The 15131-nt window shown below is 41.7% G+C and overlaps 1 protein-coding gene and 1 pseudogene across 8 annotated transcripts in view; one reads left to right on the top strand and one right to left on the bottom strand.

Moving 5' to 3' along the window:
- WDR33 (WD repeat domain 33) overlaps window positions 1–15131 on the bottom strand; it is a 109261-nt gene that overhangs the window by 81101 nt on the left and 13029 nt on the right. The gene's annotated exons all lie outside the window — the stretch shown is intronic.
- On the top strand, window positions 6630–7110 carry LOC308248719 (large ribosomal subunit protein eL31-like; annotated as a pseudogene). Its single transcript has one exon. The product of its transcript is annotated as a large ribosomal subunit protein eL31-like (transcript).

Here is a 15131-nt window from a genome sequence, read left to right on the forward strand (position 1 = left end):
GTGTGGGTATTGTGCCTGGCTACTCTCGTTATGGCACCAGAGTCAAGTCCCATTATCAAATCCAACAATTCTTACCATGTCAACCACGAATCAGATCTTCTGATCAGCAAAACAAAGCTTGTTTTCCCAAAATGAGATCAAAGAATTCTAACCAGAAGCAAATTATGGATGCATTAAAATAGCTAGGATAGCAAGTATAATTACTGTAGGGCTTTTAAAAATAATAAAGGTTTTCAGATCCCCACTCTCATTAACAAAATCCTGGTGCCCAAAGTCTGGGAACCTCTATTTTAGATTATGTATCTCCAGACCATTTCCTGGGATGGATAGTCTACTTATCTGAACTTTGAAGGGATTTATGTGAGTGGTAAACAAGGCCAGTAACAAAATGAGCAGCATGTTCTCTTCTTCACTGTCCAATCCTATCTAATAAAAGGGTAATATGCAAATTAACCATCACTGCATCACAAATATGGCGGCACCCATTCCTCTCAGCCTCGCCGGAGTCCCCTAGTCCAGGGGAGGCAGCCACTGAGAGCAGTCCACGTGAGCAGCCTGGTGGAATGCTTGCTTCATGGCCACGGCGATGAGGCAATCGTTCCGCGCCCAGTGCGGATGGGCCTCTGGGCCACAGAGAGCCTCTGGGCAGCAGGCGCGGAGCGGCCAGGCCCTGCAGAGAGCTACTGGCGCACGGATTCATGCGCAGAGCTATTAGTCTATATTATAAAAAGCCACTGACTGTAACGCCATAACAACCAAACGAATGGTCACCAGGAGATGCATGGAACACCTCTGGGTCCCTCCCCGCCAGCCCGCAAGCCGCTCATGGCAGCAGAGTGGGGCTCGCAGCTCACATGGCACAGTGAGGCTTGCACAAAGGAGCTCACACGGCGAGGCAGGGCTCGCGGCTTGCGTTGGGCTCACGCGGCGCGGTGGGGCTTGCACGGAGGGGCTCACGCGGTGAGGCAGGGCTCGCTGCTCGTGTGGCATGGCTCGCGGCTTGCACGGTGGCTTGCGGCGGCGATCTACTCACACACAATTTCATGCGCACTGGGCCTCTAGTTTTTAATAAATGTGAACCCTGAACAAATCAGGAGAAATTATATTGAGACCATTTAATCTTTTAAAAGAATAAAATAGACAGTAGCCATTTAAATAAGTGGATTTTAAAAGTTTACATGATCTTGCCCTGGCCAGGTGGCTCATTTGGTTAGACTGCAGGGGTCCTCAAACTATGGCCCGCGGGCCACATGTGGCCCGCCGAGGACATTTATCTGGCCCGCCGGGTGCCGCAGCCTGTCCTGCTTAGCAGTCGAGTCGTCCCGGGCCCGCAGTGCGCATAGGAATTTGTTCATAGTTTTTTTTTTAAACTATAGTCCGGCCCTCCAACGGTCTGAGGGACAGTGAACTGGCCCCCTGTTTAAAAAGTTTGAGGACCCCTGGTTAGAGCATCGTCCTGATACACAAGGGTTGCAGATTCGACACCTGGTTGGGCCACATACAAGAATCAACCAATGAACCAATGCAACAACAAATTGATGTTTCTCTCTTTCTCTTCCTCTCTCTCTCTCTCGAAAATCATTCAATAAAAATAAAAAGTTCACATGATCTTGACTGTTCAGATACACAAACCTATCCAGAAGGTTATATTACCACATGCTTCCATTTAAATGACACTGCTGAAATAAAATGACAGTGATGGAGATTAGTGATTGCCAGGGGTTAGGGATAGGGGTAGAGGTGTGGTTATAAAAAAGAAACCCTTATAGAGATGAACTGTTAAATATCTTGACTATGGTGGTGGATACACAAATATACACATACAATGAAACTGCAGAGAAACACACACACACACACACACACACACAATTGAATAGAAGTAAAACTCAGGAAATCTTAAATAAGATTAGTAGATTATATCAGTGTCAATATTTAATTTAAAATAATATTGTGTTTTGAAAGTTGTTACCATTGGGAGAAACTAGGTAAGATATTCAGGATCCCTCTGAATTATTTTTTGCAAATTTAACATAGAATTACCTCGATAAAAAAAATCAATTTTAAAATGTTAACATGAGCAATTCACAAGTTGGTAAGAACGAACAGCCCATGCTGAGAGCACACATACTGGTATGGAATAGTCAACTTAAAGGCAAGCATTTTAAGACTGCTACCATAAATAGGTTGATGACTAAACTTGACATTAAAAATCAATTTTAATTAACTCTGGATGTATAAGTTTTCCAACTTTTACAGCTTTTAGCCACAGACTTAGCTGTGTAATTCTTCATCACTTATAGTAAGCAGTTTCCATTGTATATTTAGCCATAAAGTTACTTAAACTTTTCAGTAGATAAAAAACTTAATGCACTAGATCAGTTTAATGTATCTTTACTTGATACCTTACTGGGCTTTTTACATTTAGTTTTCTGCACCAAATCAAAAGTTGACTTTTATAGTGCATATATGACCACAAATCTGACTGTCTACTTAATTAGAAAGTAACAACTCAATATCTCAAAATGTGCTTCAGAGATAAAGAAACCTGTACCATCAATTGTTCTCAAAGGAGATAAAAATCGGCAAGTTATTGGGTGTGGTTTTCCTCCTGGTCACTAGCATAGAAAAGAGGGTTTCCCCATTTTCCCCTTGTGCTTTAATACATTAAGTTATCAACTATTTAAACCAATAAAAGACAAAATAATTCTCATTGGATTACTGAATTCACCTTTGCAAACGTAAACAAAAACTAAAACTATGTCCCATTTTCTAGATAAGTAAACATAAAGTGACACCCCTAACCCCAAAGCTGGAATAAGGAATTCAAAGTTTCAAGTATGAGCTGAAACCCAGAGTTCCCAAAGCCAGGCTTGAAGGTTCTCATTTTCATTCTGATTTAATAGTATGGGAAATAAACTGGGCAGCAGAGATTTTTAAAAGCTCCCAGGTAATACTAAAGTGTGGCAAAATTTGGGAACCACTGGACTTACTTCTGAAAATTTCCTTATACCAACAAGTTCTTAATCTTTTTATTTCAGGACCTCTTTACTCTTAAAAATTGAGGATTCCCCCAAATTTGTTTATTGTGGTATTTATATCTATAGATGTCATGTTAGAAATTAAAACAGAAAAACACAAAGTAATTCATTTTAAAATGATAAACTCATCACTTCCCCTAAGCAACCTGAGGTGACCTCTGAAAATGGTTCGCTATTCACTTGACCCAGAAACCCCCACAAAATCATGAAAATCAAGATTCAACTTTAAGAACACTTGTGACATTAACCCGAGCCATCAAGGGTATGCAAAACCACCAAGTACCTGAAGGATATGACTTCACAGAAGCAATGTGTGCAATTTTATTCTGTCATTATGATGGTGGAGTTGGTAGACCAAACAATGGGCCTAGACCAGGGGTGGGGAATCTTTTCTCTGCCAAGGGCCATTTGGATATTTATAACATCATTTGGGGGCCATACAAAATTAACATCTTAAAAATTAGCCTGCTATATATGGTCAAACATTAACTCACCCCAATGCCTTGGCAGGGCCAGACCAAATGATTTCACCAGCCTTATATGGCCGGAGGACCAGACGTTCCTTACACCTGGGCTACACAATGTGTTAGTGGTCTGAAAAGAGTGAATTTTTGCTGCATATGCCTAAAAATGCAGAGTAACGCTGAACTTAAGGGTTTGAATGTAGATTCTCTAGTCACTGAGCACATTCAGGTGAACAAAGCCCCCAAGATATGGGGTAGAACTTCCAGAGCTCATGGGTAGATGACCCCACACATGAGCTCCCTGCCACATTGAGAGGATCCCTACTGAGAAAGAGCAGATGGTTCATGAACCAGAGAAGGAGGTTGCACAGAAGAAAAAGATATGCCAGAAGAAATGAAGAAACAAAAACTAATGGCCCAGGAGTAAGCTTAACATAACATGCTAATCAAAGTTTTAAAAAAATGATAAACTCATTATAATAACTATCCCCCCCCCCAAGAACTAGTGAGAATGGCTTTTTTAAATATTTTTATAAATCTCTTTAGTGCCTAGCTTAATTGAAAACAGATGGATTCTCATGTCTGCTTCTGCATTCAATCTGTTACACTGTTATTTGGGATGAAGTATATGAAAAATATCTGGACCCGCACAAATATATATTTGGAAAAGGAGTATTTTAATAGCCTTCTTAGATAATGTGGATACTTTTTGATATTCCAACAAAACTTGACAAGTGGTAGCTTAATAAATATTAAGGGTAATGTGACATCTGAAATCACACCAATAAGCTTTTTGAACTCTGTCACATTTAAAGGCACTGGTTTATTTGGCACTTTGGAACATTTATTGACCATTTGGAAAACACTGGTTCCACATAATTACACATATCTGTCACATTACTTATAAAACATGAAATAATCATTTTTATTAAAATCATCACTGGTCTTATCATAAAAAATATTATTAGGAAATTCAATCTCACATGGCAATCCAAAACTCTAATCTTTCTTTGAAAATGTAATTTTTTTTTATCACTGGCAACAAATACAATGGTTTTCCTTGAAGCAAGAGTTGAGTTTCATTGAGGCTACACTGATGTTCAAAAAAACTGCCATATATTCAGGTTTGAATGCCACAGCTTGTCATTCTTTACTTTTAAATTTAATAGTTTTTATACAGATTTTGTTAAAGCAGTTTTATGTCCACAACAAGTGATAAAGATACACACAACATCCAGTATCAGCATGGTACATTTGTTTCTGTGTGCATGTTTTATGGTATGCTTGTTAAAATCAGTGTACCAACATTGATGCCTCATTACCTGGTATCATCCAAAGCCCATGGTTTACATGAGGGTTCCAATTGGGTTTGACAAAACCTATGGGTTTTTGAGAAATGGGATTCTTTCACTTATTCATATGTGTATAAGGTCCCTCCGTCGTGTTTTTTTTTTAATTCCATAGCTCATTTCTTTTTAGCACTAAACATGACTCCATTGTCATAATGTACCAGCTTGTTTATCAATTTACCTACAGGCCATCTTGATTGCTTCTAAGTTTTGGCAATTATGAATAAAGCCCTATAACATTCATGTGCATGTTTTTAGTATGGATATATTTTCACTTTATTTGGGTAAATACCAAGAAGCATAATTGCTGGATCCTCTGGTAAAAGCATGCTTAGTTTTGTAGGAAACTGACAAACTGTCCATAGCAGCAGCACAATTCTGCATTCTCACCAGAAACGAATGAGAATTATTGTTGTTCCACATCCTCACCAGCATTCGGTGTTGTCAGTGTTTGGGATTGTAGACATCCTAATAGGTGTGTAGTAGTATGTGATTTGAGCATCTTTTCGTATGGGTATTTGACATATGTCTTCCCTGGTAATGTGTCTGTTCAGATCTTATCATTTTTTTTTAAATATATTTTATTGATATTTTACAGAGAGGAAGGGAGAGGGATAGAGAGCTAGAAACATCGATGAGAGAGAAACATCGATCAGCTGCCTCCTGCACACCACCCACTGGGGATGTGCCCGCAACCAAGGTACATGCCCTTGACCGGAATCGAACCCGGGACCCTTCAGTCCGCAGGCCGACGCTCTATCCACTGAGCCAAACCGGTTTCGGCAGATCTTATCATTTTTTAATCGAGTTTTTCATTTTCTTATTGTTAAACTTTTTAAGAGTTCTTTATATATTTTGGGTAACAGTCCTGTATCTTCTACAAAAATGTTTTTCCAGTCTGTGGCCGATCTTCTCATACTCTTATTTTAAAGTTTCATGCAATGAAATGAATGGTGTACATTTCTAAGTTTTTCCAAATGCATAGGATTATGAAACAAGCACAATCAAGATAGAGCCCAATTCCATCGCCCTCACATAAACCTTCGTACTGACACTGTCAGCAATCTCCTACCACTACTCCTAGCCCTGCAACTACTGATCTTCAAACTGACAACAACAATAAATTTTAGGTGTCAGATCACAGAGTCTTAGAAATACGGTTATAGGCTTTAACTAAATGTTTCGATTGCTTTGGCTGTCAGGTAGCTTATAGTCAAAGATTAAGAAAGCGTGTTAGTCATGCTCTACAGCCCTGCTTGTAAAGTTCCAAGAGAAATGGTTGGAAGTACACTTTGCACCCAGCCAGTGTGGCTCAGTGGCTGAGTATCAACCCATGAACCAAGAGGTCACCAGTTCCATTGCTGATCATAGCACATGCCCGGGTTTCAGGTTTGATCCCCAGTAGGGGGTATGTAGGAGGCAGCCAATCAATGATTCTCTCTCATCATCGATGTTTCTATATCTCTATCCCTCTCCCTCTCTCTCTAAAAGATCAATAAAAACATTTTTTTTAAAAAAAGAGTACACAGTGCTTAAAAGAATAGAAGAATGTAGCTAGTTAAGCACAAAAAGATCAGACCTTTGTTCACATACACAAGCAAACTGCTCACTTCCTGCCCAATACCCCTTGTTCTCACAATTTAGTGTTAAGTTGCTGGTGCGGTCTCTTCGTCAGGCAGGAGGAGATAACTTCAGGGTCCTGAGGAGAATTTGAGTGTGTTTTGCAGAAAGAATAAATGCCTTTAAGAAAGCTGTCACTGTCCAACTTGCCGGGCACAATGGCTCCCGCAAAGAAGGGTGGCGAGAAGGGCCGCTCCACTGTCAACCAGGTGGTGACCAGGGAGTATGCCATCAACATGCATAAGGGCATCCACGGTGTGGGTTTCAAGAAGTGTGCCCCTCGGGCACTCAAGGAGATCGGAAATTTGCCATGAAGGAGATGGGCACTCCAGACATGCGCATGGACACCAGGCTCAACAAAGCTGTCTGGGCCAAAGGAGTAAGGAATGTCCCATATCGCATCCAGGTACGTTTGTCCAGAAAAACGTAATGAGAATGAAGACTAACCAAACAAACTGTATACATTGGTCACCTTTGTGCCTGTCACCAGTTTCAAAAATCTACAGACCATTAATGTGGACGAGAACTAATGCTGAAGGTCGAATAAAGTTATACAACTGCAAAAAAAGAAGAAGAAAGTTGCCACCAGCTGCTGACGTCCAAAAGTCTGGTTGTACAAAATGTTATCTATGACTAAAGAACCACAGACTTTCCCCCAAGTTCACTGAAACTCCTTCTCCCTTGTGTCCTAGTCACCTAAAAAACTCCCTACTTTTGCTTTTTGAAGAGGATGGATTTGAGAAGTCCCGCTCTCCCAGCTTCTCACTTTGGCCAAATCAAATAAACCTTTCTCTATCTCCAAGCACTGCTGCCTCAGTGTTTGCCTTACTAGTGCATCAGGTACATGAACCTGAATTTTGGGAGGTGGTTCAGTAACAATCTGTTTCCCATCATTTAAACTTTTGTCTTTTCCAGAATGTCATATAAATAAAATCGTGCACTGTGTAGCCTTTAGAGTCTGGCATTTCTCATCTTATATAATAAAGAGCTAATATGCAAATGGTAGCCATGCCCTCACGCCATAGGCTCAGACACTCAACACTGGGGAGAGAGGAATGGGAACCAGCCAGGCACAAATGAGCTTGCAAGAGAGGAATGGGAACCAGCCAGGCACAAATGAACTTGCAAAAGAGAAATGGGTACCAGCCAGGCTGCAGCCCGGGAGAGGGACAAGCTGCCCACCCCACGGTCCCAGGCGCAGTGGCTGCGCCTACAGCCCGAGGGACAAGTCACCCGCCCCACAGTCCCAAGCACCTGCAGTTGCAGCCCAGGCGAAGCCGCCCACCCATGGTCCCCTGCGGCTGGACAGAGGGAGGGAATCCTGGGTCCCGGGTGCGGGGCAAGGCAGAGGTGGTTAGGGGCAATCAGCAGGCAGGCAGGCAGAGGGGTTAGAGGCAATCAGGCAGACAGGTGAGTGGTTAGGAGCCAGCGGTCCCAGATTGCGAGAGGCAGTTGGACATCCCCCAAGGGGTCCCAGATTGGAGAGGGTGCAGGCCGGGCTGAGGGACCGCCCCCCTCCCATGCACGAATTTCGTGTACCAGGCCTCTAGTATCTAGCATAATAATTTTGAGATTCATTAATGTTATTGCAATTATCAAAAAAAAATTTTAGCTGAATTCTATGGATACGTCACAGTTTGTTTATCCACTCACCAATTCAGGGATATTTAGATTGTTTGCAGTACTTGGCAACTTGAACAAAATTGCTATAAACATTTGTGTGCAGTTCTCATGTGAACGTTGTTTTCATCTTTCCTGGATAAATATCTAGGAATTAAACTGCTGGGTCATGTGAGTTTACACTTAACTTTTTTTAAATGTTTTTAACTGAATTGGGAGAGAAGAAGGGAAGGAGGGAGGGAAGGGAAAACATCGATATGAGAGATACATCATCGGTTGCCTAAACCTGCAACCCAGATACATGCCCTTGACCAGGGATGGAACAAATGACCCTTTTGGTTCTCTGGCGGAAAACACTGGCCAGGGCAATTTACAGTTCACTTTAATAGGAAACTGCCAAACTGCTTCAAAGTGGCTTTACTTTTTTTTTTTTTTTTTTTAATATATTTTATTGATATTTTACAGAGAGGAAGGAAGAGGGATAGAGAGCTAGAAACATCGATGAGAGAGAAACATCGATCAGCTGCCTCCTGCACACCTCCCACTGGGGATGTGCCCGCAACTAATGTACATGCCCTTGACCGGAATCGAACCCGGGACCCTTCAGTCCGCAGGCCGATGCTCTATCCACTGAGCCAAACCGGTTTTGGCAGTGGCTTTACTATTTAGCAATAAATGAAAGTCCCAGTAGCACTACTTTCTCACTAACACTTGGTATTGCCAGCTAGCACAAGCTAACAGCTGTTTGCTTGGTCATTCTAACAGGTGGTTTTAATTTGCATTTCACTAATGATGTAGACCAGGGTCCCCAAACTAAGGCCCGCGGGCCACATGCGACCCGCCGAGGACATTTATCCAGCCCGCCGGGTGCCGCTGCCTGTCCTGCTTAGCAGCCGACTCATCCCAGGCCCGCAGTGCGAATAGGAATTTGTTCATAGTTGTTGTTTTTTTTAACTATAGTCCGGCCCTCCAACGGTCTGAGGGACAGTGAACTGGCCCCCTGTTTAAAAAGTTTGAGGACCCCTGAGATAGAGCGTCAGCCTGAGGACTGAAGGGTCCAAGGTTCAATTCCGGTCAAGGGCACATACCCAGGTTGTAGGCTTGATCCCCAGTAGGGGGCGTGCAGGAGGCAGCTGATCAATGATTCTCATCATTGATATTTCTTTCTCTCCTCTCTCTCCCTCTCTGAAATCAATAAAAATATATTTTTTAAAAAAACACTGTAAAATTTCACCCTCTCACTCAACTTGTTGGACAGAAATCAGAATTCAGTTTCTTAAAATATTTGTCCATTCAAGTATACAGTGTATAATCTTTCTAAGGCAATAGAGGTCCTACTCTATTAATGACTAGATAAATTTATAAATGGCAAAAATATAAATTCAGTTGCTTATTCTATGTTGAATTAAGTTTTCAACCAAAATCCTAGGATAGTCCTAACTGGTTTGGCTCAGTGACAGGCCTGCAGGGGAGGGCAGTCAGTGGCTCAGACTGAAGGGTCCTGGATTCTATTCTGGTCAAGGGCACATGCCTGGGTTGTGGGCTTGATCCCCAGTAGGGGGCATGCAGGAGGCAGCCAAAAAATGATTATCTCTCATCATTGATGTTTTGATCTCTCTCTCCCTCTCTCTTCCTGTCTGAAATTAATAAAAATATATATTTTTAAAAAAATCCTAGGATAGTTTTTAATTGCAAGCTCTGTAAGAGTGAAAGACAATATGTATGCTGCACATGTGAGACGGAGAATTCAACCAAATATGACATTTCTAGTATACTGACATCAGCTTCAACATTATCTATATATCTATATTCTATCCTATCTAATAAAAGAGTAATATGCAAATTGACCGTCACTCCAACACACAAGATGGCTGCCCCATGTGGTCAAAGATGGCTGCCCCCATGTGGACACAAGATGGCCGCCACAAGATGCAGGGGAGGGCAGTTGGGAGGGACCAGGCCTGCAAGGGAGGGCAGTTGGGGGCGATCAAGCCTGCAGGGGAGGGCAGTTAGGGGTGACCAGGCCAGCAGAGGAGGGAAGTTGGGGGTGACCGGGCCTGCAGGGAAGGGCAGTTGGGGGGGACCCAGGCCTGCAGGGGAGAGCAGGGGGGGACCAGGCATGCAGGGGAGGGCAGTTAGGGGTGACCAGGCTGGCAGGGGAGGGCAGTTAGGGGCAATCAGGCTGGCAGGGGAGCAGTTAGTCATCAATCAGGCTGGCAGGGGAGTGGTTAGGGGGTGATCAGGCTGGCAGGCAGAAGCAGTTAGGGGCATCAGAAGGCAGGCAGGTGAGCAGTTGGGAGCCAGCAGTCCTGGATTGGGAGAGGAATGTCCTACTGAGATCGGGCCTAAACGGGTAGTCGGACATCCCTCGAGGAGTCCCAGATTGGAGAGGGTACAGGCTGGGCTGAGGGACACACACCCCCGTGCACGAATTTCGTGCACCGAGCCTCTAGTATGTATATAAAAGCCTAATATGCAAAGTGTCCCCTTGGGAGTTCCACTGACCCAGAGTTTGATCGCTCGCTATGACATGTACTGACCACTAATTTACTTAAAAGTCCCATTGATGGACCAATGAATTGTTTTAAAATATGCCCTACTAAAATGCAACTGCACTGATCATCTTTATACACAACACTTTTTCCTTAGATCCATTTATTTCCATCATAACCAAGAGGAATTATTAAAGCGAAATTTTTGAAACTTCAGGTACACTACCCTTTCTTGTCTTATGTATCTTGCTTTTGGGAATAAATCTCTATTTAGATATTTGTCACTTGCCTTCCATATTACTAGGTCCGGGGGGGGGAGGGGGAGAAACCCTACACATTTTAGTTGTTTGAATTTTTAATTAAAAGGCATACTTCTTATATCCCTGGAGTTAACAAGAAATAGCTTAATAGGAAAAACACTGCTTCCCTGTGCTCAAACTGCAATGAATCCTCCTTAATTAAATATTCCAAATTTGCAAATTTGCCTCCTCACTGAAATTTATCTGCAGCCCCACAGTCAATACTTGCAGTCTTTGGTGGTTATTTATAGACATGCACAGAGCAGCAAAAATCTGAATCACCCAGAGATCTTCCAGCTAAGGACTAAACAGGTGGTGGTCTGCCTTCTTGTTTCCACTCTCATACTGTAAGCAAGTGTCCTTTTGCAATTTATTGACTGTCATGTTTTTAACAAATTTGTTCTTTTTATTATTTTGCTGCTTAAAATGGCACCCAAATGTTGTGCTGAAATGCTGTCTAGTGTTCCTAAGCACAAGAAGGTTGTGATATGCCTTAAGGATAAAAAATATGGTTAAACAGGCTTGGTTCAGGCACTGGTTCAGGCATGAGCTGTAATGAATCAATAATATACATTAAATAAGGTATCTTTAAACAGAAACACACATAAAACAAGCTTATGTTTTGATTGGCTGATGCAAATGTTACCAGAGGCTCCCAGGAATCTAACCCTGCATTTCCCCTAAAGCAGGGGTAAGGAACCTTTTTTTCTGCCAAGGGCCATTTGGGTATTTATAACATCATCTGTGGGCCATACAAAATTATCAACTTAAGCCGAAACCGGTTTGGCTCAGTGGATAGAGCGTCGGCCTGCGGACTGAAGGGTCCCGGGTTCGATTCCGGTCAAGGGCATGTACCTTGGTTGCGGGCACATCCCCGGTGGGAGGTGTGCAGGAGGCAGCTGATTGATGTTTCTCTCTCATCGATGTTTCTACCTCTCTATCCCTCTCCCTTCCTCTCTGTAAAATATCAGTAAAATGTATTTAAAAAAAAAAATTATCAACTTAAATATTAGCCTGCTATATTTGATCAAACATTTAATTAACTCACCCCTAATGCCTTGGTAGGGCCAGACCAAATGATTTTGTGAGCCTTATGCAGGACAGACGTTCCCGACCCCTGCCCTAGAGCAACAGGTCAATATTTGCTAGTTCAGTGTTTGCAGTAACTTTGGAGAGCATAACTACCATGAGTAACAAGTATTAACTAGGGTTGACAGGACTAACTAGTCACAAGAAAAAATAATAGAATTGAATGGTACATACAATGCCAGGATATTTTCACTCCCTTTTGAAATTTCCTTCAACTACAGAAGCCCTACCTCAAGTCACATCTAAGAAGCAAATTCAAGATACACAGCAAAGTTGTACCACTCTAATATTATTCATAACTCCTCCACAGAATATCTAAACCTTGGGTGATGGAGTACAATATCAACAGAGTGCAAAGAGCAATGAACTAGGGAAGCTAGGACTCTGTGTAAGGCTTGGGCAACTTCCTTTCTTACCTTGAAGCAATTCTAACACCTCTGGGTATTTGCTCAATCTTAAAATTAAAGAGCAGGATTACGGACTAGTAACATCATTCAATACTTAAAATTTGTAAAGCACAGAATGCTTATGACTTATAATCCTGTATTTTACAATCAAGAAATCTATTGCTATTTTTAAAGCATGTTACAACTGGTTGTGATTTCCAGAAAGTACCTTTATATATTTATAAATTTCAAAAAAGCATTCTATGATTTAATAGAGATCCATGTGGACAACTAAAATATCCGGTCTTGCCCTAGCGGTTTGGCTCAGTGGACAGAGCATTGGCATGAGGATCAAAGGGTCCCGTGTTTGATTCCAGTCAAGGGCACATGCCCGGGTTGCATGCTCCATCCCCAGTAGGGCCATGCAGGAGGCAGCTGATCAATGCTTCTCTCACATCATTGATATTTCTTTTTTTTTTTTTTTTTAAATATATTTTATTGGTTTTTTACAAGGAGGAAGGGAGAGGGATAGAGAGCTAGAAACATCGATGAGAGAGAAACATCGATCAGCTGCCTCCTGCACACCCGCCACTGGGGATGTGCCCGCAACCAAGGTACATGCCCTTGACCGGAATCGAACCCAGGACCCTTCAGTCCGCAGGCCGACGCTCTATCCACTGAGCCAAACCGGTTTCGGCACATCATTGATATTTCTATCTCTTTCTCCCTCTCTCTTCCTCTCTGAAATAAGAATATATATTTTTTTTAAATTCTGTCTTGCAAAAAATTCAGTTCAAAGGCACAGGCAATCAGAGAAAAAAAGACTAAATTAATTCAGCCTATTTTATATCATGAACTTTTATACAATCATTAAATGTGTTTGAAATATTTTAAGCAAAAAACTTTACATCTTCTAAAGTTATGTGGGAAAATCATATTTTAAAAATTACAATTATTTAAAATATATTTTTATTGATTTCAGAGAGGAAGAGAGGGGGAGAGAGAGATAGAAACATCAATGATGAGAGACAATCTTTGATCGGCTGCCTCCTGCACGCCCCATACTAGGGATCAAGGCTGCAATCCGGGCACGTGCCCTTGACCAGAATTGAACCCGGGACCCTTCAGTCCGCAGGCTGACACTCTATCCACTTAGCCAAACTGGGAAGCGCAAAAATTACAATTATTTTAAAAGAACTGTGTTCTTTAATGTGAAAGTAAAAAAATGGGAAAGAATATATAAAAAGGTAACAGCATGGAATTATGGCAAAATCTTGCCATTTTCTTTATACCTTGGATTTTTCCAAGTTGTCCACAATAGATATAGATTACTTTTATAGAGAAGAGTGGAGTTTTTCCTTTTTTAAAATGTTCTAAAATCTCTAGCTTTGCCAAATACAGTCATGTGCCGCATAGCATTTTAATAAATGATGGACCACATAAAAGATGGTGACCCCTACAAGATTACAATGGAGCTGCAAAATTCCTATCACCTAGTGACACAATAGCCATCATAATATCATAGCACAACGTACTACTCACCAGTTTGTGGTCCTGCTAGTGTATACAAAACAAATGCAATGCCAGTCATAAGAAAGTACAGTACATACATTTATGTGCATTACATACTTGGTAATAATAGATAACAATGTTACTGGTTTATGTGTTTCCTATACCATACTTTTTACTGTTAGAATGTACTTATTTTTTAAAAGCTTGCTGTAAAATAGCATGCGGTGTTACTCGAGACAGCCTCATATATCTTGTTTATACAGTGTCACTTGTTTGCATCATTTTATCTGTGCTTAATTTAACCTCGTATTGTTTTTGCAGTAACGTGTGGAAGTTTGTAGCCTAGGAACCATAGGCCTAGGTGTGTACTAGCTACACCATCTAGGTTTGCTTAAGTGCACTCTGTGATTTCACATAATAGTGAAATCATCTAATGACACATTTCTCAGACCTACCTCCATCATTAAGCAGCACATGACTGTACTTTCAAAACTTTTGGTATATTCCTATACCAACGTTCTCAAATAATTTTGTAAATTTATGCTCGTTTATCATACTCAATTTATTCAGCAGTCTCTGCACTCCCAAAGTATACTATATATAATCCTAGGAAAGCATATTATCACAATGGTAAAAACTACTTATCTTTCTGTCTAAACGAAATTCCTTGGAAACAAGGACTGAATGTCTTGAAGCTCTACTAGTATATTCCCAATAATTTGTATACAGCCTGATACAAATGAAAACTGTAATAGATTTATGTTAAAACATATGCTAACAGAAAATCACCAGTGGAACACCCTGCAACACTTGCTGCAGACAACGAATGCTAAAATTAGTGAGTAAAATATTTGAGAAGAGGGATTCCAAAATGGCAGCAGAGTAAGTGGAAGCTACACTGACACTCTCCCAGGACCAAACTGGAAATACAATTAAAATACAGAAAAGCCACCCTGAAAAATCAACTGAAGACTAGCTGGAGAGAACCCTGATAACTAAGGATGGAAAGTGGAGACCCCATAGAGACTGGTAGTAAGTGTGGAAGCATGAAGGGCCTGGCTGGGCTCCCACTGACAGCAGCTGAAAGTTTTGGAGGGATATCTCAACTGGGGGGGGGGGGAGGATTCCCACTGAGAACTCCGGGGTCTAAACCCCACGCTGGGCTCCCCAGCCCAGATCACCAGAACTGAGAAAGGTGTCCGTCCACTTAACACCTGGCTGTGAAAAGCAGCAGGATTGCTGTCTGCCAGAGAGAACTGAAA

Source organism: Plecotus auritus (genome assembly GCF_963455305.1).
Source record: "Plecotus auritus genome assembly, chromosome: 5".
Classification (NCBI taxonomy): Eukaryota; Metazoa; Chordata; class Mammalia; order Chiroptera; family Vespertilionidae; genus Plecotus; species Plecotus auritus.